The sequence below is a fragment of the Antechinus flavipes genome, chromosome 1 (assembly GCF_016432865.1).
Source record: "Antechinus flavipes isolate AdamAnt ecotype Samford, QLD, Australia chromosome 1, AdamAnt_v2, whole genome shotgun sequence".
Classification (NCBI taxonomy): domain Eukaryota; kingdom Metazoa; phylum Chordata; class Mammalia; order Dasyuromorphia; family Dasyuridae; genus Antechinus; species Antechinus flavipes.
In genome coordinates this window covers 352650939-352677236 of record NC_067398.1, presented here as the reverse complement: position 1 = coordinate 352677236, position 26298 = coordinate 352650939, and the positions used below count along the sequence as shown (strand labels likewise).

Sequence of the window (26298 nt, the reverse complement as noted above, 5' to 3'; positions counted from 1 at the left end):
TGAGATCTGTGTCTACTTGGAAGGGCAGAAGTTGCATCCTATCCAGTCTTGGACCTTACCCATTAGATCTTCTTCAGGCTTTTTCTTAGAATCTTATTTGTTTTCTAGCATTCCAAAGAGATCCTAAAGCAGATGACAAATGATGGAACAGTAGGAGAACTATGCAGGACAGAGATGAATCTTTTTTCTTTGCTCATCAGAAGTGATTATTCTCTGCTCCTTTCAGCTTTAAACTTGCCTCAAATGACCTATGGGGCCAGACTTGGAATAATCCTAGAAAGCAGGAAAGATACATGAGAACTGTTCTCCTTATTAGAACCTCTGCAATGAGCTGCTCAGATAGCTATTTTGATTTAAATTTTGGCACTTTAGAGCCAGGATTTTGACTGAAGCTTGTCAAGAAGAAATCATTCATGCTTAACTATAGCCTTTTTTGGGATAGGTGGGGGAAATAGAGTAAAAAGTGCCCAGCAGAAAACGATAACAACAACAAAAACCAACAGGGAAACAAAGAAAAACTGGACAGCTTTGAAAACATCATGTAGTATTTATTATATAAGTTTTCTTGAAATGGAAATTTATTGTTTTATATTGAATCCTCCCTTATGGTCTGCTGTAGATATGACTTTATTTTTCTTTTCTTATTTTATATTTATGTAAAATTCTTTTAAAAAGTTAAAGAAGGAAGAAGAAAGAAGGAAGAGGAAAAAGAAAGAAAAAAATAGAAAGATGAAGAAAAGGAGAAGAAAAGAGGAAAAAGAAGAAAATAATCAGCCTGCTCATTTTCTTAGTTTCTCTAAGGTATTTTTTGAGCACTTTGTGGAACAAGCTCCTCCTACTTAATTGGAAATGATGAAGCCTTATAAACTCAAACCCTACAGGTCCTAAAACTCTTGTCTGGGCAAATGACCTCATTGCATTTCTATTTGTCACAGCAGCAAAATTTTCTTTTGGATTTTCTCCACAAATAAGAGAAAGAGCTGCTTCTTTTTTACAGAAAGGTTTCTGGGCAGAATTGTAAGAATGCAGACTGTTTTGCCATCCACCCAAATTTCTTCCCTTTTGCTCTTCCCTTTCAGGTACCCAGTGTTCTCATGCTGACAGCCCCATTGCCCCTCCTTTCTAACTATGATTCCCAGCTTGCCTTTATGTTGACCTGCCCAAATGTCTGGGAATGTAGCCCCTCTTTAAGATGCATCTCCATATTTATGAGGCTGTTCTTTGGGAGCAAAGACGTTTTTTAGAGAGACTGGTTTCACACACTAATTTCCCCATGAATCCTTTCCTGGTAACTCCCAACTGCTTAGTGTCCTCTTTCCCAAACTACATTATTTTCAACTTATTTGCATTTATTAACAATATTTAGAGTATATAGATAGATTACCAAATAGATATACATATACCACATAATGTGTGTAAATATCTATATATACATACATTATATGATTTTTAATATAAACATACATATACATGCTAGATATTTATATGTGTGTCTGTCTCATATGGCATGTTGTATGTATATATATATATATATAGAGTGTGTGTTCATACACACATGTCATATAGTATTTGTATAAATATTGTAAATATGTCTATATGTGTGTGTGTGTATACATATATATACAGAGAGAGAGAGAAAGTGAGAGTGTGTAGGATGGATCCATTCATTCTTTCTTCACACCTAGCAAATAGTAGGTATACAATAAATGCTTATTTGGTTGATTAATCCTGTCCTTAATGATCATTTCTATGGTTTTAATTTTTCTGATAACTTACCACCAAAATGTCAATGTCTTATATTCCATTTTAATATAGCGATAAATCTAGCTGAGATCCTGTGGCCAATAATGTGGCTTTTTTTTTTTTTAACCATTATCCTCGCTGCCACCACCATACCTCATAATATATTTTCATTTTAACAGGGACTTTAATGCCCAGAGTTGCTTCAGATAAGAGTCTCAGTTACTGGGGCAGGAAGACCTTACTGGAGCTTTCAAAGCATACTTCTCTTAAGTAGAGGTGGTTTACCTGTGGCTCTTGGAAGGGAGTCAAGACGTTAAGAGAGCCAGCAAATTACTCAGGACTATTAACTGTCTGCAGTACCTTTCTGTATGTTTCTGAGTATCAGACAAGTATTCTAGCAGGTTCTTTGCTTCTCCTTCTCCTGGAAGAATTCCTGTAAGCATACTCTGTCTCCTCTGGACCTTGGTCAGTTTATACAAACCATTACTTGATGTTGAACTGAAATGAATTAGAATTCCTGAGAGTAGAGGGAAAAATTTCAATGATTCTAGCCAGCCATCCCAGTAAAGACATGAACAACTAGGAAACAATAGCAGCTGGTACATCAGGGTAAGTGTCTCGCTGTCAGGAACAGGCTGCTCTTTTTTTGGAGAAGAGATTTTACGAGAGGCCAAGTTCACATATTTGTTCATAGGATGATAGGAAAAGATCCTGGAAGTCATCTAGTCCAAGCTGTTCACTTTACAGATGAGATCCATGGAGATTAAATTACTTGCCCTAAAAAAATTGGAAATTGAAGAAATGCCTTTCAGTTGGGGAATGGATGAAGAAGTCGTTTTGTTTTATGTGTGTGTGTGTGTGTGTGTGTGTGTGTGTGTGTGTGTGTGTTATACCAGAATACTATTCCACTATAAGAAAGGACAAGAAGGATGATTTCAGAAAAACCTGGAAAGATTTACATGAAACAATGTTGAGTGAGATAAACAGAACCAGGAGAATATTGTACATAGTAACAGCAACATTGTATGATGATCAACTATGAATGAGTTAGCCATTCTCTGCAATAAAATGATTCAAGACAATTGCAAAAGACTCAGGATGAAAAATGCTATGCACATCCCAAGAAAGAACTGGTGGAATCTGAAAGCAGATTGAAGCATACAATTTCTTTTCTTTCTTGCAGTTTTCTCCTTTTGTTCTGATTCTTCTTTCATTACATAAATAATGTGGAAATATGTTTGACATGAATGCATATATATAAAACATATATTAGATTGCCTGCTTTCTTGGGGAGAGAGAAGGGAGAAGAGGATAGAGGAAGAGAAAAAAACTCAAAATATTATAAAAAGTGTATGCTGATAGGGCAGGTAGGTGGTGCAGTGTATAGAGCACTGGCCTTAGAGTCATGAGGACAGACATTGGATACTAACTAGCTATGTGATCCGGAGCAAGTTATTAACCCAGATTACCTCATCCCCTCCCCCCACAAAAATATGAATGTTGAAAACTATATTTAAGTATAACTGGAAAAAAATACTATTTGCAAATAAGTTACTTGCCCAAATTCACACAGGTCATAAATATTAAAGCTGGGATTCAAATCCAGAGCTACACATTCCATATCTTGTCTGTTTCCCATTTTATTGCATTGTCTCTTTTGAGAGTTGGGGGGAAGAAAAAGAAGGAGGCCTGAAGCTTTAAATTTCCCATACCAGGATGTTGCCTTTTTAAATCATAATGGTGATGGGTATGATATAATAATTGCTAACTTTATATAGCACTTAATATATGCCAGCCACTGTGCTAAAGGCTTTGGCCATGCTTATGTGCACTAATTAAATTTCCAATATGTCAAAATGAAAAATCCTACAGTATATATATATGTTCTTAAAATTCCTTCTCTTAAGCTAGTAAATATACTTACTACTCCTTAGGTAACAAGATGTTTCAGATATGGCATTGAATATGTTTCTGTGAGTTCCTGAATTTCTAGAGCTTTAGTTTATCTGGGATTCAGAAATCAATATTGTTTTCCAGACTAATATAAGCAAAATGGAATTCTGCATTCACAGCATTAGCGTTTCCAGATTTTGTCAGCAACTTTTAAGTTTCACTGCTAAATAGCATAAGATCACCATGTAAGAAATTGACTTAAAATAAGTTTACTGAGTTCTTTTAAGGATGGTTTGTCCGGGATTTCTAACCTTATTGTTCACTTCAGGAAATATAATAATTGGTCTTTGGAATCAGTGAGATTTAGGGAACTTAAGTGATTGGTTCATTTGTTTGGTTAAAAAAAGGAATATGCAAGCATTTTTAAAAATTTGTTTATTCTGTTACAAGGGAAACCCAACCCAGTTCCTCTTTAAGATAACTGGACAAATTCCTAAGTTTTAATACTGTCCCAGGCATAGGGAATAGAAATGGTGGAATAGAAAATTTTTTCTCCCTTTTTAGTCTAGAACCTTATGTTTAAAGACAATGAGAATCTTTTTTATTTCTTCTTAAGTAGCAAAAATACATTTTGAATATTTTTTCAATATTACATATCACATAAATTTAAATAAATGAAAGGACATTTGGATAGACAGATTTCTAAAAAATACTTGCCAACATTTCTAAACATAGGACCCAATTTCTCAGAATTGAAATGAAAATATCAAGAGTTGAATAAGATTAACTACTTGAATAATATAAATTATGTGAATAGGAACCATATGGTTACAGTGGGGATCAAATTATGAACTTTGGTGCATTTTATTGTTTTAATTTAATAAGCATTTATTTTCTTTTTCTTCCATATCCGCCTACCCGCAACTCTATTGGGGGAAAAAAAAAACCTTTGTAATACATGAGCATAGTCATGTAAAACTAATTTCCATATTGGATGTGTCCAAGAATGTGTATCTTATTCTGCATCATTAATCCATTACCTCTTTGTCAGGAGAGATGTTCTTCCTCATCAGTTCTTTGGAAACATGAATTGTAACATTTTTTAAACTGCTCAAACTTAGCTCAGGCTTTCTTTTTGTTGAGGAATGTAAGGGTCCCTTAAAAAATAAAACAACAACAAGGCCAGATTACTTTTTGGTTTGGAAGCAGCATGAGGAGAGAGCATTCACTCTGGAGTCAGAGAAGCTACATTCAAATCCTCATTCTGATACTACCTGAGCCTCAGTTTCCTCACTTATAAAATGAGAAGGTTGGATTAGATGACCTCTGATGTCCCTTCCAGACTGAGTTATATGTCCCTATGACTAATATTCATTACCTTGGTATCTCTGTAAGACCTCACATAGTGCTTTTCTCATGAGGTCTTTGATTTTTAGTAGCATAAGGGACCCTCAGAGTGGGAGACTCCTTCAACAAACACTAAGTAGTAATCCACCTATTTTTAATAGAAAAATCTTAGGAAATTAGTGAATACAGACTATTTGGCTTTAGAGTCACATAGCCAGAAGGGGCCTAAGATGGAATTTGAATCTAGATTTTCCCTCTGCCTGAAGTGGGTGCTTAACAAACAGCTAGTGAATAAATAAATCCCATAAAAATTACCCTTCTTTCATTCATTGTTATATATTATTTATTTTTAACTGAAAAAAATAATTTTTTTCATTTCCTAATAATTATGAATAGTAAAATCCTAGTATAGTATATAGTATAGTATAATATGGTATAATATGATATAGTATAGTACAGTATAGCATATTATTAAATTTTTAATTTTAATTATTAAATGTAGTATAACATAATACAATAAAGTATTGGAACTTTCCAATATTATACTATATTATACTTTACCATACTATATTTTAATGTACTGTGCTATATTATATACTATCTGTACTATACCATACTATACTATATTATACCATACTATATTAAACTATACTTTATTATACTATACTCTACTATAACATACTATACTAAATAATACATATTATATTATATTATATTGTTAATATTTTTATTATATATGTGTACATGCATATAATGTGTATCCCCAGTTACATGTTAAAACAATATTTAAAAAATATTAAACATTTTTTAAAGTTTTGAATTCCAAATTTTATCCTTCACTCTCTCCCTTTCCTCCACTCTCCCTGAGACAGTAAGCAATTAGGTTATACAGATGTAGTACTGTAAAATATGTCCATATTACTGACTGGAGTTCTTAATAATATTTTTTATTATGCGGAACTACACTTAAATCAAACGTTTGTAGAATTGATGCTAATGCAATTATTTGAATGTCAAGTCCTTATGGTTGTGTTGTGGCTTTAATTTTGGTTTATCAGAAAAACTTTTTTTAAAACAAGATAACATTATCTACATGTAAAGATAATGATACCAACACAGTCAGGAACATATTTCTTAAGGTTTGTTTGTTTTAATTTTTTTTCCCCAATGGTGGGGGTGGATTTTCACCATTTCACCCACACCTCATCTAGTTCCCTGTTGACCAATGACTTACTTTGCTGAGGTGGCTGGTTTGGATTGTGGGTGTAGCCCAAGCAGAACAAACTGGCTTGTACAAGGAACACAGCATTGACCTTGGCCTTCTTAGCCTCATATTCTACCCAGCTGAGTTCTCTAGTTGTGCCCTTTAATGTGACAATGCAAAGTTTCACACCTTGTAAGAACCATTTCCATGCAGGCATACAATTCAAATGTGAAGTTTGTGGTGATATTTTATGAAATTTTTTCAATTATCAAAACAAAGAACAAGATTAAGTTCAAGCTTGAAATAGTCTCAAATTTTTTATTATAAAAATTAAGGGCTTATAGATTTGATTTTTAAATATGATGAAATACTAGAACTTCTTTTTAAAGTTCAAATTTTATGTATTACATATGTTTATAAATACTCCAGATTTAAGCTCACAAAGTAATAGAAGAAAGGCAGGAAGTAAAAAGTATTCATTTCATATTTTTCAGCCTATATGGGATGATCAACCCTAAGAGGAATACTTCTATAGTAATGGGAGGAAAATAAAATTTCATTTCATGTTGGCTGATATAGTGGGGTAGAAAAGGGGAAAGAAAGAAAGAACTGTCAGTAGAAGGGGATAGGAGACAATGTCCTACTAATCCTGTTATACTAATATGGTTGTAGCCCAAAAATGGTTCCTTGTTTTTCAGTGAAGCAGATTATAAAATTAGAATTGATTTTATACAGCATTAATCCACATAAATCAGTCATCTTCCTGGGAAGCAACCTATGTGGCAATGAAGTTTGGCAATTGCTCCAGCAGATGCTATTGCCACATTAACTGAAAATTCAGAAAAGAACATTCTGCTCACCAAAATCTATGGCACTGTCAAATGGTTTAACACCACATCCTAATTTTTCCTATAGAAATGATTTTTAAAAAGAGACCCTAAGCACATATTTTTAAAATTATATAAGTTTATTAAGTACATAGTTTTTTCCATATGACTTGCAGCAAATATATAGGTTGTCTCCATTAAAATATGAGCACCTTATCAGCCAAGACTGATTTACTCTTTGTAAACCCAATGCTTAGTGATATACGTGACATGAAGAAAATACATAATAAATGCTTCATTCATTCATTCATATCAAATTTTTTACTCAACAAAACAGTTGTCAGCCAAAGCAAGTACAATGTGATAAAAGGATTTGAAGATATATTAGATACCAATGTGTATGATATATTAAATATATTATTTATATATTTTATATATATTTTATTATATATATTTATATAATATTAAACACATTTAATACATCCTAAACATATTAGATTCTAATAATTACTAAGCAGAGTAATTATGCATAATTACTGTATGCATTGTATCTTTCTAGTTGATCAAGTCTTTCTGATCAAGATAGAGTGGGATTATTGGGACAGGGTATGGTTAAAAAAAAGGAGCATACTATCTTAGTATACTGGAAAGAATGTTGTCTTCTAATGTTAGATGACCTATATTTTAAAAATCTCTAATGCTTACTCTTTGTGTCACAACTTCAAGTAAGACCTCGACTTCAGTTTCCTCATCTTCAAAGATGAGGCTTTTTAAGTCCTTCTGATTTTATTTTTTAGAGCTTGCTATATTATTTTATTGATTGTGTAGACTTAAGAAAATGATGGAATAAATGTTAATAGGACAGATTAAAATTAAAAGTATGTCCTATTACGTATTTTTCTTTTCCAAGAGAACTGGTTGCTAAACATTTATCAGCAAACTATCTATAAGGAAATGAAGGGTAAGATTTTAGTAAAAGTCAAGAGTGAAAAGGGCTAAAAGAGATATTTTCAGTCATTTTTTCAGTCATGTCCGATTCTTCATGACTCTGAGGTTTTCTTGGCAGAGATAGTAGAGTGGTTTGCCATTTCCTTCTATGGCTCATTTTACAGATGAGGAAAGTAAAAAAAAAAAAAAAAGATTCTTCTTTTTCACTATTTTTGCCTTCTCTTTCATAAATTGAAATTTTAACATTAACAGTTAGTTGAACCTGAAGAAACTATGCCTGAATATTTTTCCCATTGTAACAGGAACATCACAGTACCAAATAACAGTACTCGCTACCACATGCATTTTTCTGGGTGATGACAGAAATTGATAACTGGAGAAAAATCCAGTACCATTCAATAACTATTCAATAACAAGAGTAATTAATGTGTCAGCAGTGCTTGCAAAATTGTAAAGTAAGCCTGCTGGTAGGGACCCCCTGCTTCCTTCCTTTAGCATTTCCTATCTTCTTAAAAAAAATTCTTCTCAGGTAGTTGGCATCCTTAAGTTGCTTTTTATTACTTTGTATGCTTTTGTATCTTACTTGACCCTCCCCTCCTGGGGACTTTCCTCTGATTATCCTCTCCAGTCCTTTCCTTCTTGTTTTTTTTTTTTTTTAATTAACAGAAATTGATTTTTTTTTTCTCCCACTGACCCATTTCCTATTGGAGAAATAAGAAAAAAAAATTCCTTGCAACAATATGCATAATTAGGCAAAACAAATTCCTTCATTGATTATGTTCACTTTTGATTGAGACAACATGTCTCATTCTGCAATCCAAATCCATCACCTATCCATCAGGAGAAGAATAGCATGCATCATAATTGATCTTTTGAAATCATGGATGATTTGCTCATAATTCTTAAAATTTTCAACATTGTTCATCTTTACAGTATTGATATTATTGTATAAATTATTCTTTGGGTTCTACTCATTTTATTTATCAGCTTATAAAAGGTCTCAAAATTGTCCATTTTTATATTATTGATGTTATACTATAAAATATTCTTCTGATTTTTCTTACTTCACTCTACATAAATTTTTGTCTTTCAATGCCATGTTATATTGAAATTCTTTTTCATCATTTTTGTAGCTCAAAAGCATTCCATCATATTCATATATTATAATTTGTTCTGCCATTTCCCGATTGGTGATCACCTGCTTTTCTCAAAATAAATATACAGATTCACACCATGACCAGCTATATGAAGGAGAGAGAAGGAAGAAAGGAAAAAAAGTAGAGAGACAATCAAATACAGAAGGAGAAAACAAAGTCTGGAGAGAAGAAAGAAGGGAGAGAAAAAAGTTAAGAAGGAAAGTTAAGCAAAAGATCTGATTAAGTGCTGGGCTGAATATTAGACAAATATAGAAATTCACTGAGGTTTGGAAGTACATGCACCATCTCAAATGATTAGAATCCTTAAAAAATTTATCATGCCCAGGGACTTTCTCTTCAGAAATAAATGATGACTCTGTTTTACTTTTAAATTATATAACTCCCATGTAATTCTAAAGATCAAGGTTGGATTAGAAAAAATTGAGAAAATGTGCTGTGTTCCTTTCTTTGAAAAGATGGTCTCTCTATATATATGGAATAACTGTATACTCTCAGACTCTGCCTATATTTTTGGACTGTTTTCTCCCTCCTTTCTTAATCTTTGTTAAAAAAAAAATAATAGTGGTTATCTAAGTAGGCACTAAAGGGGGGAGGGAGGTTAGATGTGGTGTTAAAAAGAAGGTTGTTATTTAGCTGATTAGTCTTGTCTAAGCTTTTGTGACTCCATTTGAGATTTTCTTTGCAAAGACACTGCAATGATCTCCCATTTTCTTGTTCAGCTCATTTTACATTTACATGTAAATGTAATACATTAAATTACATTTAATTATGTAAAAAAATTACATAATTTACTGAGGAAACTGAGGCAAACAGGGTTGCCCAGAGTCACCTAGCTAAAGAATGTCTGAGCTGGATTTGAACTCAAGAAGATAAGTCTGCCTGCCTCCAGGCCTGGTGCTCTATCCATTATACCCCCAATTTTTAAAAATTAGATGAACAGCTCCTTAAAATCCAAAAATAGTGAGTTTTCATGTCCATACACACTTTTTGTGCAAATCCAAGTAAATGATCATAATATCTATAGGACAATATAAGGACTTACCCAGGATTCAAAGAACTTGAGTTCTTTGTACTTTTGTAATCTTGTACAAGTCATCTAACCCTAGGTTTTAGTTTCCTTATTTATAAAATTAAGAGCTAAAATAGATTAGATAGTATCTAAGGTGCTTTATAGCTCTAAATCTATGATCTTATATAAATGAAAATGAACACTTTGGAGATTATACATATGTACATATATATGCATATATACATATGCATATATATGTACATTATGAGTGTATGCTCATACACACACACGTATCTGTCTGAGGCTGAATTTGAATTCATAACGATGAGTCTTCCTGACTCTGGGGTCAACATTCTACCAACCAATCCATCTAGCCATTCTATATACAGTTTCAAAAGTATAAAAATTGTCAACTAAAAAAAAAAAAACCCTAAGTACCATGGTTACCACTGATAAGCTATGGAAATAGTTCTGTTTGAGAACTGTTAAGTGGCATTCTACTGCTCTCCTTCAAATATTTGTTCATATTCACTGAGCACTAACTGAACTAAACTCAAATTCAGGCTCAAGTGTAGGAGTTTTAACTAGCTAAGGACTGTCTTTAAAACAATGTCTATCCTCTCAGCACCTGGGCCAGTGCCCCTTGCTTTATGTGATATGTCCAGGAGGGAAGACCAATTAATGGACCTCGTGAATTATTCATTTCCTACTTGATTGCTTCCTCTGCTAAAATGGCATTTATTAAATGTCTTGGGGGTTTAGTGGTTACGGCACAGAACTTGACACCAGAAAGACTGTGTTCAAATTCTACCTCAGACACTTTCTAACTTAAAACCAACTAGCCCAGTCTATTTGAGTAATTTTTGTATACCTCACTTTCTTTATCTGCAGATGATAATGGCACCTACTTCATAGTGTTGAGGGTCAAATGAGATAAAATATGAAAAGTGTTTTGCAAACTTTAAAGCACTATATAAATGTTAGTCTTTATTAAAATAGATCCATGTGATTGATTGCATGAAAGATTCACATGAAAAAGAAATCAGAAAGTTCATTTTAATGGGAAGAAATAGAAATTCATTTTAAACATGATCAATTTTATAAAAATTTAATCTCTCCACAATCTTTCTGAAATGTATCTATTAAATAAAGAATGGTTGACCTGTACTTTAGGGAGGTTGCCCCTATGCCTTACCTTAAGCCTAGCTCACAGATGCTGGAAAAACTTGACAGGAATTCAGATGTGAAATATAGGATGTATATAATTTAAAGATATTTATAAAATCTATATTTGTTACTAGCCACTGCTGAGCAATTCTTAGGGAATGACTAGTTTACTTGAAGAGAGACCTAATCCTACATTTACAAATTCTTCTTAAAGCTCTGACATCATCAGTTCAACTTGATAAACATTTAGTAAGAGACTATATATGTAAGGTACAGAATGAATTGAGATAGTCTACCTGTGTGCAGAAAAGCATCATTTTATATAATTACTATTCTATATTCTATTCTATTCTATTTCTATGCTCTAGCTATGTTTGGAGTGATTTAAATATTCTTGAGGATTTCCCATAACTTTTATTCCTTAATGTGTGTCCATCTAGTCTCTCCAAGTAGATTGTGCAGTTGTGCTCAGTAGCACAGTATCTTACATATCTGTCACTTCATCTTTCTAGAGCCTAAGTTTACTCATATGTAAAACAAGATTGGGCTAGGTGTTCTGTAAAGCTCCTTCCAGCTTTATGATCCTATTGTTCATGGCTAGAACAGTATTGAACACCAGTGGGAACTCAAAATATTTATTGGAGGACTGATTTTTTTGGTTGATAGGTTTTTTTATCACCTGGAAGTATCAACTAAGAGCCAAGTGACTTGTCTTTGGTTCACACAAAATTTTAAAATGTTTTCTTCCCTGGTGACAGAAATTCCTTGTGTTAGAAAGGAAAGAGTTAAGTTAACATGGGATTCTGAACAGATGTTTCTGATTCTCAGGGACAGGTCAAAGATGTAAGAGCAAGAGCTTTCTAGACAAGTGGAGAGGTCAGAGAAAGGTAGGACTCCTTCTAGCTTGGTTTTTATTAAAGGATTTCATCCTTTTGTTTTTTGGTTAAACAGCAAAATGAACAACTTGGAAAACCTAATTGTCAAGGGCTTATGAAGTAGCAGCTGAATGAAGGAACTGTGACCTCTACTTTGTTGGGAGAAGGTCATGTCTTTTGCAATAACCAAAGCTTATTCATGCAATGTAATGAAACTTGTATCTCATGATTTAGTTCATAAGTCACTTGACTTTTCCACTCAAACTATGTCCTGCTAGTATTTATTTCTGTGATATATGACTTCACTTGGGTGAAAAGAATTAAGCTAAGTGGGATTATATTATTTCTAGATATATTAACAAAGATTCCTCTCTCCTTTTCTTCATGTGTAGATAGTGTACTCTTTGAAATAGGAACGGTATCTTCTACAGAGTAGTTCCCTCGTAAGATACAGGGAAAGGTATCATACTGATGTCTTAGGAGTGGATTTCAGAAAGAGAGAAGGAAATTTAACAGAAGGTAAAGTTTTTTTTCTCCTCTGTCTTGGTTCAGCTACTGATTTGGTGAATGTTCCATGTTGTTCCATGTAGGCAATCTCTTTTTTTTTTTTTTTTTTTTTGGAAAAATGAAGGTGTTCTGTGCTCCAGGTAGTTTGAGTAAAGTGGATCCATCAATCAATAGACATTTAGTAAGTGGCTATCATAAGCTCTCAGAACTATTCTAGGTTCCAAAAATATAAAGCAAAAATGAAAAAAAAAAAGGCAACACAAAACCATGCATTTTATATTAAAAATTTACATTCAGATGGGGAGTTCAAAACTTATGGGGGAGTGGCTGTCAAGGAAGGGAGTTTTACTCTAGGTCAGAAGTTCTTAACCTTTTTTTTTAAAGCATTTCCTGGACCCCTTTGACAATCTGGTATAGCTTTTGGACTACTTAGAACATTGTTTCCAAGTACATGAAATATAATACATAGAATCACAAAAGAAACCAGTTATATTGAAATATAGTTAACAAAGGGACAATTAGGTGGGATAGTGGTCCTGAAGTGAGAAAGACTCATCTTCATGAGTTCAAATTTAGATCCAGACATTGACTGTTGTGGGACCCTGGGCAAGTTACTTCATCCTGTTTGCCTCAGTTTCCTCATCTGTAAAATGATGTGGAAAAGGAAATGGCAAACTTATATCTTTTCCAAGAAAACCCTAAATGAGGTCAAGGTCAGACATGCTTGAAAAATGATTACACGTACATAGTTAGCAAACTATTTAAAAAATAAACAAATGTCTGAACCCCATGTCTAAGCAGGCATAAGGATTATGAGTAGAACCACAGATAGATCAATAAAGCATTTATTAAGTGTTTACTCTGTGTGATTGTCAGTTTTAATTTAATTATTGAGGGAAAGGAGTAGTATGTGTGGGGTGCCAGGGGAAGATAACTACTGGATAAATCTTACTGACTTGGTTGGTAACTGGCTATTAAATAAATTAAATAAGTAATGTGTGTTAATTGCAAAATAATGAAGAACCTGTAGCAGAATTTATAAAATCAAGGAATGTTAGAATGTTCAATCTTAAAAAAAAAAAAAAAAAAACTTGAAACACCACTTCATCCAACATTCTCATTATAATAAGGGAATCTAAAGATCAAAAATGTGAAGTATCCAAAGTCACAGTTAGACGCCCTATAGTATGTCTGAAGTAGAAAATGGGAGTCAAAGTCACACAGTAATTTGAATGCTGCTCTTAGAATCAGTTAAGATGAGTTTAAATCTTTCTTTAGACAGTTACTAGCTGTGTGACTCTGGACAGATCATTTACATTCTATCAGCCTCAATTTCTTCATGTGTAAAATTGGGATGAGATAACAGCATCTACCTCATGAAGTTATTGTAAAGATTGTATGGGATAAGCTAAACATGGTATTTTGCAAATCTTAAAATGATATATAAATGATAAATAATACTATTAAATCATTTGTAATGGAAATTTCCCCTATACCAGGACACGTTGACCACTTTCTCTGATATTTAGAGAACTAAGTTAAATGGCTTGCCCTGAGTCATACATTCGGCTGGTATTAGAGGCAAACATATAATATCACCATCTTTGTGATTCTGGTACTCAGGCTTATGTCTTGATTCAAAATCCAAAATGGAATCTACTTTTCCATGGAAGGAATATAAAATGCAGACCATTTTTTAATGACTGTGAAAGGTACAGGAAAAAATAGGTACTAGTTAGTAACTTTGTGGGAATATCTAAATTTCCCTTTATGTGTCCTTGTTTGAGAGCCCTTTCTCTTTGTTGTCCTTCACATTATCAGTTCATATGTTCCTTGGGGGATTTTGTGTCTTTAAACATACAAAAACAATTGGTTTTTTTCCTCTTCCTCCTCTTCTTCCTCCTTCTTATTCTCTTCTTCTTCCTTCTCCTCCTTCTTCCATTTTCTTTTTTCTTTATTCTTTCCTTCTTTTTTTCTTCTTTCTTCTTCATTTGAGCATTTATTTCTGATAGCACTTCTCTTACCTATCCATGGTAGGCTTGGACCTAGCTCTGATTAAGAGTTGGTAATTTCCATTTAGTTTGCTTTCTAGTTGTCCCCTCCTGTTTCTATGGTTCTCATCCTTTTAACTTTCCCTACCTCAATTCATTTCTTTTGTTTTATAGCTCCTTTCTTTTATGGAAGTCAGTGATTCATAGGGTCATCCATTTAAGGCTAAAAAAGACCTCAGAGTTCATCTAGTCCAAGTATGACTAGGGTAAAACAGGCTCCATTTGGACATGTCCAGACCACTAACTGCACCCTTTTTCTCCTTTCCCTCCTCCTCAATGCTCTATTGCTTTCTGCTTTGTGATTTTGCAGTCAATACCTTGGTGATGATACATTTCAGTCTGTATTAAGGAAAGTGAGCCACTGTTCTCATTAAATGCCACAAGTAAAGGGCACACTGATGTAATACGTATTTGTTATTAATGCTAATGGGCAGATTCTGAAGACTCTAACATTTGTGGGCCCAAATTACTTCCAATTGAAAGTTCCTTTCCCTGAGTCTTGACCAGTAGAATTTGTCAAAGGAGTTTTTGCAGATGAACCATAAATATAATTGTAAGGCATACAAGGATTGTCTTAGTCTTGCTCTCACACTTCTCCATATTCCTTCATTAATCTAGAGCAGGGGTCCTCAAACTTTTTAAATAGTGGGCCTGTTCACTGTCCCTCAGACTGTTTGAGTATAGTAAAAACAAAAACTTTGTTTTGTGGGCCTTTAAATAAAGAAACTTCATAGCCCTGGGTGAGGGGGATAATCGTCCTCAGCTGCCGCATCTGGCCTGCGAGACATAGTTTGAGGACCCCTGAAAGTGTCTACACATAACTCAGAGCACCTCCCACAACTACACATGACTCAGTGCACTCTATCTTCCCCTTTGAAACATTCCACCACAAGATACCCTTACGTAGTCAAAAGAGCACAATTAATTTCCTACAAACTTTAATTGTCAAGAAGTTTTTCTTGCTTTAAGTAGAACTCTTGTCTCTTGATAATTCCTGTCCATGCCTCCTGGTTTCATTATTTTTAAAATATAGCATTCTTAAAACTGTCATCATTACTAAGGTAGTTTGAAAGAAAGGTTGATGCTGAATTGCATGTGATGGGATGATTCTAAAAAACAAAATTAGGAAGAAAAAGGTAAAAACAATTGTCTCATGAGCATGGGGTAAGGAAGTAAGAAGTAATACAGAGGAAGCAGGTGGGATGGAGGACCAATAAAGGAACCTTATTCTCATCTGGGTTGAGTATATGAATATCTGGAGAGATTTGGAAGTCTTCTGAACTTTTAGAGACTTAAGAAAACTGGGAGACAGGCTGGAGCAGGGACTTTTAGATGGGTCTATAGTTTAAGATATATAAGAGTTGAGGGAGATGGTAGAGTCTTTTCCCATATAACAGCTTTTTAAATAATTGAAGACAAGATTCAGATGCTAAGCCAGTCTTAGTGTTTAAGGTGAAATGACTTTCCCGGGTCAAACAACCAGTTGTTAGTCATAGATAAGAAACTAGAAACTATGGTATTGTTCCCTCACGCATAGTGACGTTTTTCTTTTGGCTTTTCTGTGTTGGTTCTGAATTTATCATGTTGATGATTTTGGTATAAAGTTTGTATTATGAGTACCAGGGATCTGAATACAGACAAACTGATGTAATCTGAGCTTTTGGCAACAAGAGTAGACCTTTGGAATTCAGTGCTATGTTGTTCATTTTACCAGCTGTCAAATGACAAAGGCTAAAGCACAAAACAATGGCTGACCCTTGCCCTTTAGTTAAGATGTACTACCAACTGGCAAGCTCCTGGCCCTTATGGTTTAGAAATACTAATCTTAGTATTAAGTGCAATAATATAAGTGCAGTCTCCTTGGGATCCTGCAGTATTCATAGCAAAATTTCATTGTTGTGTGGTTACTGCTCTGTGACACAGATCACAACCTTTCCATGACATGGTATTTCCATTCCCATTTTTGCATTGCAAAGCCTATCCCTGTGTTTGGAATATATTCCCACTTCATCTCTGTTTCTTAGAATGCCACTCTTATAAACTAATTGTAAGGGCAATATTGTCTAATCCACAGGAAGTCACAGAGGCAAAAGGCAGGATGAGATGGCTTAGTTTCATAAAGCAACTTTTCTCAGTTGACCCTACATTGCAACTGACTTCTCAGTTTTTTAGCAAAAGAGCCCTATTAGAATTTCCCAAAATCCTTGATAAGTGACCTTAATCAATACTAAAGAACTAATAAGTAGAAATACATATAGAATAGTTTTGTATATATGTTATATGTGTGTGTGTATTTTGTATGTGTATACATATACACACACAGAACCTATTTGTGTCTTATGATAGCCATCTTTAGGGAGGGTGGTAAGAAAAAAGGGGGGGAAATGACAAAAAAATTATATGATTACTTTATTATATATATTTTAAAAGAATAACAGTTTTGCTATTTTTGCAATTTCATGATCATCTTTTTATGTCATGGAAATACTTGTTTTATTCCATAAATTTAAAATTAATTAATTAAAAAAATAATTCCATTTAGGCTTTTCTCTTTACTAATCCACATTTTAAGTTATCCTCACTTTCACATTTTTCAATTCCATTCCATTAGGGGAAAAAACAAGGAAAGAAGGTAGAGGAATTGTTAAATTTCATTGAGTGAAGCAGCAATAGAGGTGGTACAAGGCATAAAGCACTAAACTTTGAAACAAGAGACCAAAGTTCAAACTTAGTCTCAAACACATACTAGCCACATCACTTACCCTTCTTGCCTCAATTCCCTCATCTGTAAAATGAGTATAATAATAATACCTCCCTGTCAGAGTTGTTGTAAAGATAAAATGAAATAATACTTGTAAAGTACTTTGCAAAATGAAAGGTGCTAAATAAATCATAGCTATCATTAAATACAAAGCAGACATTGTTAAGTAAATGATGAAAAAAGATTCTGAGATCTTTCTTTAGTAGCTTAATGTGTAATTTGTCATTTTATCAATTTTTATCATTCATTATTTATTTATTATCAACGTTTCTTCTTTGAATTCAGAATTTTAAACATTGATAATTCAATCTATCAGAATTATCAAAGTCAAAATCTTGACACCTTGACATCAATTTACCTTCCTTGTGGCTGCCTTCATTGTTCAAGTCATGCCAAACTACGTTGATATAAAGAGTTGTTCCATTTATGATTGCCAAATAGACCTCTGTATAAAGCCACATTCAAGATAATGTTGTTATTAGATGGGTCTTTCTAATTTAACTGGGATCATAGCGTTGAAAAGAATATTTGAGAATATCCAGTTCCCTCAATTTATTCATCCAATCAAAAAAAGCATTTACTAAGGGCCAGGATTGTACTAGTCACTTAGGATATAGATGAAAAAGTGATAGTCCCTGTCCTCAAGGAACTTACATTTTAATGAGGAAACAACATATTCACATAAACATGTATAAAAAATAAGGTCAACTAGTGGTTCAGAGGATTGATTTCTGGGCCTGAAGTCATCTTTTTGAGTTAATATCTGGCCACAGATACTTTCTAACTATGAGACCCAAGGCGGATCACTTAATCCTGTTTGCCTCAGTTTCCTCATCTGAGCTACAGAAAGAAATGGCAAACCAGTCCAGTATCTCTGCAAAGAAAATCTCAAACAGTGTCAAAATGAGTCAGACACAACATAAAAGCAACAAAATATAACAAAATATAAGACAAAAATTATATATAAAATATAAAAACAACAAAATATTAAAAATCATAGATGATATTGTAGGAGTCACTTTCAGTTGGGTAAGATCAGAGGAGTTGTGTTCGATGTGAGCTTTGAAAGAATCTAAGTATTCTAAGAGGTGGTCATAGGGAAGGGTGGCTGGGCAAAGGTGGAGACGGGAGCGTCAGAAGCTGTTGCCAGGTCTCCTCATTTTTATTAATGGAGAAAGGAATGTATTGATACTAGGATGATTAAGGAAAATACTTGAGTATAATTTCTATGTTATACTATTTATAGTTTAGGTAAGGAAAATTTTGTTGGTGTAGTACAGTATCAGAGTCTGAATTATAACAAAGGAAAAATCCCAAGGCATACATTCAGTATAAGATCCTGATTCACTGGATGGGAGATTATTGGGACCAGACTAGAAGCAAGGTAGGGATCTAGGAAGCACTGATATTTCCAGGAATTTTGGGGCTTGCCTTCTCCAGTTAGTCAACAATTAGAGTTGGTAGTAAGAATGAAAGTTTTTTTTTAAGTTCTATTTAAAAAGTTCTTTTAATAAAACTCAATTTATTCTTCCTCTCACTCCCATTTTTACCAGGGGAAAAGAAAAACAAGCCCCCTTATAAGAAGTACATATTGTCTAACAAAACAAATTCCTACATTGGCCATGTCTAAAAAACATATGCCTCATTCTGTGTCAGGAAGTGGGTAAGATACTTTTTCATCTGTCCTCTAGGATTATGATTGGTCATTGTGTTGATCAGAATTCTTGTGGCTTGCAAAACTTGTTTTTGCAGCTTTGTTAATGCATTGACTGTTTCCCCAATTCTTTCTTCATTCAATACCAGTTTATTCAAGTTTTCCCAAGTTTCTCAGAAAACATCCTCTTCATCATTTCTTATGACACAATAGTGTTCCATTACATTAATATTCTCTAATTTATTCAGCTATTCCTCAATTTATAAGCACCCTTTTTGTTTCCAGTTCTTTAAACTGTGAGCCTCAATTCCATATAGGGTCTCATAATTGAATGTGAGGTTTGCAAAATTATGACTTATTATCAGTAGATGTTTGATTATATACCTAAATGTCTAGGGTTACATAAAAATTTCTTGGGCAAAAATGTGTCATAAGTATAAAAAGTTTAAGAAGTCCTGCTTTATTTAGCATACTCTTTTTGTGTAAGAATTGCTCCTCTCAGTACCGGCTTTGGGAACCAGGATAAAGGCAGAGCTGATATTCAGGGAAGAACTGTTGTTTCCTGACTTCTTGGACTCAGAGTTCTGGACTTTCTATACCAAAGTCTGAGGGAAAATGGCTGTTGGGATGTTGGTAGTGATGGTGATTTGGCACATTCATAGAATATCACTTGTTCAATAAAGCTTTGTGGGGATTCCCTTCATGTATGTATTAGATCAGATATATACCATGGTTCCTTGCACCTCTCATATTTAGTGATTCTAGGAGAATTGAGAGCATTTTTAAAAAATAATGAAATAGAACCAAATTAAAAGACTAACCAAAAAAGCAAAAGCAAGACAAGTGGGATACACTTAATTCCTTTGTAATTTATGAGACATGAAAACAACTTTAAAAAAATTGATGAGAGGGAGCCGCTGAGAACATAAAACTCAAAATAAGCCTTTTTGTTTGCAATTATTTCTTAGTCAGATGAGAGGATTTTCTTTTTCTGAGTTTTTTTTTCCCCAGAAACATTTATCGTCTTCCAGAAAAGTCCTTCTAAACTATCCCGAGGAATATTGGGGGAAAAGACTAATAGAAGATGCTTGAGGATTCCAAAATTGCACTCATGACAGTAACTGTCTGGGTCTCTGAAACATATTGAAAGCATTGTTCTGCGTGGCTGCATAAAGAGCTTCCCTGCCCTCTCTCAATCTTTCCTTGATAGAATGGAACAAAAGGAAAGTAAAAATTTTAAGGAAGGACACAATCTTACTTTTCAATTCAACCAACATTTTCTGACTGCCTACCATGTAAACACACTTGCTGAGATAGGTTATTTTTAAAAGTATTTTTAAGCAACTTAGTGCCCATTTGTTTTTCCTTCCTAAATATTTTATAAGATCCTCAAGGTTCAGAGCTAGACCTCCTGTTGCTTCACCTTTATGGCAACTGCACAGTAAATAGATTTGACTAAGATGCTAGCTATGTCCAAAGAAGTACTTGGGGAATGCCAGGCTCCCAGCCAACTTTTAAATCTCTGGTTTGAGTCACCTGGTGCCACATTTAACATTTTATCTTATCTCCAGAGCGCCCTGACAGGTCTCGTTAGAAAGATATAAAATCTTGTTTCCTAAATTTTGTACTTCAGAAAGGCATTCCCTCCCTGTGGAAGCTTTCTAATGATTTTTATTAATGGAGAAAGGAATGTATTGATACTAGGATGATTAAGGAAAATACTTGAGTATAATTTCTATGTTATACCACTTATAGTTTAGGTAAGGAAAATTTTGTTGGTACAGTATGAGAGTCTGAGTTATAACAAAGGAAAAATCCCAAAGCATACATTCAGTATATGGTTGCGGCTTATTCCATAATATTCCACAATAAGTCAAAGAACATTTCCTCCAGAGGCTCTAGCAGTACAGTGGATAAAGCACTAAGCCCTTGGAGTCAGGAAGAACTAAGTTCAATTATGATCCTCAAGTCACTTATTAGCTATGTGACTCTGGGCAAATCACTTAACCAATCTGCCTCAGTTTTCTCAACTATAAAAATGGGGATAATAAGACAATCTGTGCCTTATAGTTGCTCTGAGATAATATTTGTGAAGAACTAAGAATAGCACTTGGCAAATGGTAGGTGCTTTCCTTGTCATCCATCCCCCTTGTCAAACAAAGGCTGAGACTCCTGAGCTCCACAATTTAAGACTTCCAAGTTCATCCACAATCTGCATGTGTATCAGATTACAAATATTTTAGGAAGTTACCAGTGATAGATTGTCTGGCTAGAAGTTATAATATAATTTATTTTTTCATAAGCTTTTAGTAACAATATTGATGGATAGATAGATGGATGGATGCATGGATAATGATATATAAAATGTAAGATCTAGCTATAGCTATTATTCATGGGAGGATTCATATAGAAAGTGGTACACTGATAATTAATATTGTTCCTTTTAAAGGAGGCTTTCCTGAGAACAACCCACCCTATATAGCAAATAGTTAAAGCATGTTGTATGTGTAGTCTAGACCTTTCATTTCATCTGTGTGGAGAACTCTCAGGATGAATATTTCCTTCCTAAAATAAAGTGGTAACTTATCTTATGTCTCTATATATCTATCCATATATCATCTATCTAATATGAGTTATTTTTATTTATATCTTACATAAAAGTAAATGTGTTTATAGCCTATGACCATCATCAGTCTTCCTCACTGGTAACTTCCTAAAGCATTTATATTATGTTGCATAGGCATATGTAAAGCTTGTAAAACTCAAATTGTGTAATTCGGGAGTCTCAGTCTTTGTTTGACAAGGGGGAAAACAACAGGCTTGGAGGCTGTGGCCATTTCCCATCTCGCCAATAAATGATAGCCAAGAATAATAAATGGCTTGTTAGGGCTGTAATATTCTGAAACTATTCTGAATCTCTCAACCCTCCTTTGAAGGCAAACAGAATGGCCTTTCCCATTTGGAAGCTGTCTGTTTGAGAACTGAATGTTCAGAAGAGGTTATATTCAGGCCTTAGACTCTGCCAAGCAAAATTGAAACTTCCTCATTTCTTATTTATTCCTTCATGAGATTGGATTTGATATCCACAGAATTTGATATTGCAAGCATTTAGTTATCACCATAATCTCCTTCCCTGGTTCCCATTACAAATATATAGCACTTATGAAAGGACCAGAAAACAGGATTGAATTTCAGCTGGAAGACTGTAGATTATAGAGCATTATGAAGAAAACATTCTGCAGTTAAGGTAGTTGGAACATTAAAATGAAATGAGATATTAAGGGATGTATTCCCTGATGAATAAGATATATATTAATTTATCCAAAATATATTAGAAAAAGTCCCATCTGAAGATGAAGAAAAAGACATTTCTTATAGTGCTCTGTTTCTTTGTCTGCAAAACATTACCAAAAGGGGATACTAAGATGGGCTAAGAGTTTGCATTTTTCTTTTGATATTTTGGCTGATGGATACAAAATTATATTTTTTCTCCTTTCAAAAGAATAGAAAGCTCAATTTTAATGTTTTAATGGAAAGTGTTCAGACAGGATGAGTTGTAAAATATCAGATATCCTTAGATTGCCCAAAGTTATCTCCTCCCATGTACATTTTGGAAAATAAATAAAGATGATTTAACTTTGTGTCCATTGTCTTAGCAAATAAGCATTTCCTAAGTGCTTAATGTGTGCCAGGTTCAAGGGACCATATTCAACTCAGTCAATATTTTATTAAGTACCTACTATGTATAAGACATTGTGCTATGCATCAAGGTAGAAAAATAAAACAGTCTTTAACTCCAAGGAGTTCATATTTATATGAAGGTATATACAATAAGTACACAATACATAAAATGCAATTTCAAGAAGATGGAGTGGCAATAATGGGGTACAATGGGAATAATAGAGGCTTCAGATAGTCTAGAAGGTGTTATATTTAATGGTTTAATATTTATATATCTCTTTTAAAGAAGTCTTTCTTCACAAAATCCCACTCTATGAGGCAGGCAGTAAAAATATTTTATCAGTTTATTTAGTCTAGATCTGTGATTTTTCTCACTGTGGGGAATTCCCTGCACGGAGATTTTCTCTGCTGATGCAGATAGGTAAGTTTTCCATAACTTAGACATTTGAGGGGAAGCACCTGGAGGTTTAGTAACTTGTTGATGACTTGCCCAGAGTCAATCAGAATTGTATATGTTAGAGGCAATATTTAAATTCAAGCCTTTTTGACTGCAGTGTTGGCACTGTTCATTACACCATGCTGTCTCTCACTAGAAGTGAAGGATGCATCCTTTTTTGCAGATGAGAAAACCAAGGTGGAGAAAGAGCTTGTTTTTCCAGCATTACACAGCTAGTAAGTGATCCAAGCCAAGGTCTCATTTCAAGTCTTCTAATTTCAAGGCAAGTTTCCCTTTCCTTCTACTCTATCTAAACCTTTATAAAAATGCCTATTTCTGACACATTCCCCAAATGGAAACATTTTTCTTTCACAAAGAGTAGTTACTATGGAGATCAATTGGAAAGTGATTGTTTTGTGTAAATATTCTCCTCATTTTAAAAAAAAGAGTGAGAGGTGGGGAAAAAAAAACTCATAAACCTATATTCCAGGAATTCCTGTTTACATCTCAGTATTTACTTTCTTCATTTTTTTAGTGGATGTTTAAAGAGAAGCATTCCCATTTGCTATTATAATGAACCAATGAATTATCAAGACTTGTTTCTTGAGTAAAGACTGCATATGAACAGTTAGATGCTCACATAAGTTGTTTTCAACAAGTACATGATTCTTTTCTGCCTGTGTCTCTACCTTTTTGAGTTTGCTGCTCTTATGATTAATTTCAATTCAATTGTTAGACTAAGGACTAAGGATGAAAATACAAGTAATTAAAACATTCTCTGCCCTCAAGGAATTTATATTTTACTAAGAAAGCACAATATACATAGGGAGAAGGCCAATTTGTAATCTTTATAGTAATCCAGATGGCAAAAAGGCAAGGCTTAAACTAAGATGTTCATTAAGGTATTGGATTAGAAAAATGAAGGATACAGGAGATAATAAATAGTTACAGTTGGCAACACTTGGTAACTTTTAATTGAGAATGACTAGAATAATGGTAATGTTATCTATAGAAATAAAGAAGTTTGAAAGGGCAGGTTGAATGGGAAAGAAGAGTTATAGTTTGAATATTTTGAGTTTGAGATATCTATGAGAAAATTGTTATTGTTCAGTTGTATTCAACACTTCATGACCTCATTTAAGGTTTCCTTGTCTTCTCCAGCTCATTGCAGATGTGAACACTGAGGCAAACCGGGTTAAGCGACTTGACTGTTAGTGTCTGAAGCCAGATCTGAACTCAGGAAGATGAGTCTTCCTTACTCTAGAAAGCCTTTATGGGACAATTAGTTGTAGGAGAAGATAGGACTAGATAGCAACTGAACTCAAAGTAATTTGGGGATAGACTACCAATACCTAGGAGAATTTACAGAAATTTCATATAGGCAATAATAGTACCTGAGCTAAATCTTGAAGTAAGCTAGAGACATAAGAGGAATATAATAAGCAATTAGATATCAATAGTTTTTCTCTAAGAGTTTCATCTATTCTTTAACATTGTTTTCCAGAATCAGTGCCTAAAAGTGACATAGTGGGAACCACTATCCGCCTTTTCCATTTCCGTCTCTCTCTTTCTCTTTCCCTCTCTCCCCGCCCCTTCTTTCCTTCTCTCCCTTTCCTCCTCCCTCCCTTCCTCTCCTCTTCCTCTCCCTCCTTTCTTCCCTCGCTCTCTCCTTTCCTCCCTTCTCACTCTCTCTCTCTTTTTTTTCTCTCTCTCCCCCCTCTCCCTGTCTGTCTCTGTCTCTGTCTATTTCTGTCTATCTGTCTTTCTCTGCTTCTCTCTCTCTGTCTTTCTCTCTCTCTCTCTCTCTTTCTCTCTCTCTCTCTCTCTCTCTCTCTCTCTCTGTCTCTCTCCCTTTCTCTGTTTCTGTCTTTCTGTCTCTCTTTCTGTCTCTTTTTCTCTGTCTCTCTGTGTATGTGTCTTTCTCAGTCCATCTCTCTGTGCATCTCTATCTCTCTGTGTGTATTTGTGTGTGTCTCTGTGTCTCTTATCTCTGTCTTTCTCTTTCTCTGTCTTTCTCTGTCGCTCTCTGTGTCTCTGTATATATGTGTCTGTTTTTCTGTGTGTGTCTCTCTGTCTCTCTTTCTGTGTGTTTGTCTCTCTGTGTGTGTCTCTGTGTCTCTGTCTCTCTGTGTGTGTATGTCTCTTGTGTCTGACTGTCTCTGTGTCTCTATCTCTGTGTGTGTCTCTGTCTCTCTTTGTGTGTATCTCTGTGTCTCTGTCTTTGTGTATGTCTCTGTCTCTCTGTGGGTGGGTGTGTCTCTGTGTCTCTGTCTGTCTCTCTCTCCCTGTCCCCTCTCCACACACACACCGTCTCACTAATGTCCTTAAGTCCCCATTGTCAGAATTTCTCTTCCTTGGTTTATGAGGAAACCTTAGTGCAGTGTGTGGCCATCAGTCCTGTTCTGATTAAATTTGAAAAGGCTCCATCCTGTTCTGAACAGCGGGGAGAAGTTGTTTCAGCTGTCAGTGGCTCGGTGCTAATGATGACTTTGCTCACCAGAAACAGCTGGGGGTGAGGAAGGGCAGGAGGGCTTTAAAAAAAAGTATAAATCTTTTAGAATGGAAAATGTTAGTAGAGTTTGAGGCATGATCAATTGACTAGATTTCTGCCAAGAAGGAAACAATAGACTCATTAAGCCAATAATTAGTCATAGCTGAGATACCTGTGTGTGTAATCAGTGCTTCACCAGTAGGTGAGGTGGCTTTCAATCACTAGTTGCTGTAGGTAAATGTGAAAATGCATTTCAAAGGTCATTGCTCCTTGAGTTTGGGGTAGCACAACTGTTCCTGGAAATTTAGTTCACTCAGGGTTTGTCATTAAATAGGCTAAAGATCAGGATTGGGCCTATGATTTTACTGGCAGAGAAGATCTTGTGTAAGGAAACTTGTCTGCTGATGCTGGTTGCTGCTTTCTCTGACACTGACAGTTTTAGGAGAGCAAGGCCTGCTAAGTAGCTCAACATTATTTTTACTATAAAAGTGAGATCCAGAAGACAGAGTTTAAGTCCTCAGGGATCTTATTTTCTGGGGAGAGACAT

At 34.4% G+C, this 26298-nt stretch overlaps 1 protein-coding gene across 5 annotated transcripts in view; it reads left to right on the top strand.

Moving 5' to 3' along the window:
- RAB27B (RAB27B, member RAS oncogene family) overlaps positions 1 to 26298 on the top strand; it is a 205837-nt gene that overhangs the window by 142304 nt on the left and 37235 nt on the right. For 3 of the 5 annotated variants that reach the window (XM_051969606.1, XM_051969605.1, XM_051969603.1), the window contains one exon: positions 676 to 801. The exons of the other annotated variants lie outside the window; for them this stretch is intronic. The gene's annotated coding sequence lies outside the window, so the exon portion shown is untranslated. The remainder of the gene's footprint in view (positions 1 to 675; positions 802 to 26298) is intronic. 5 annotated transcript variants of the gene reach the window in all.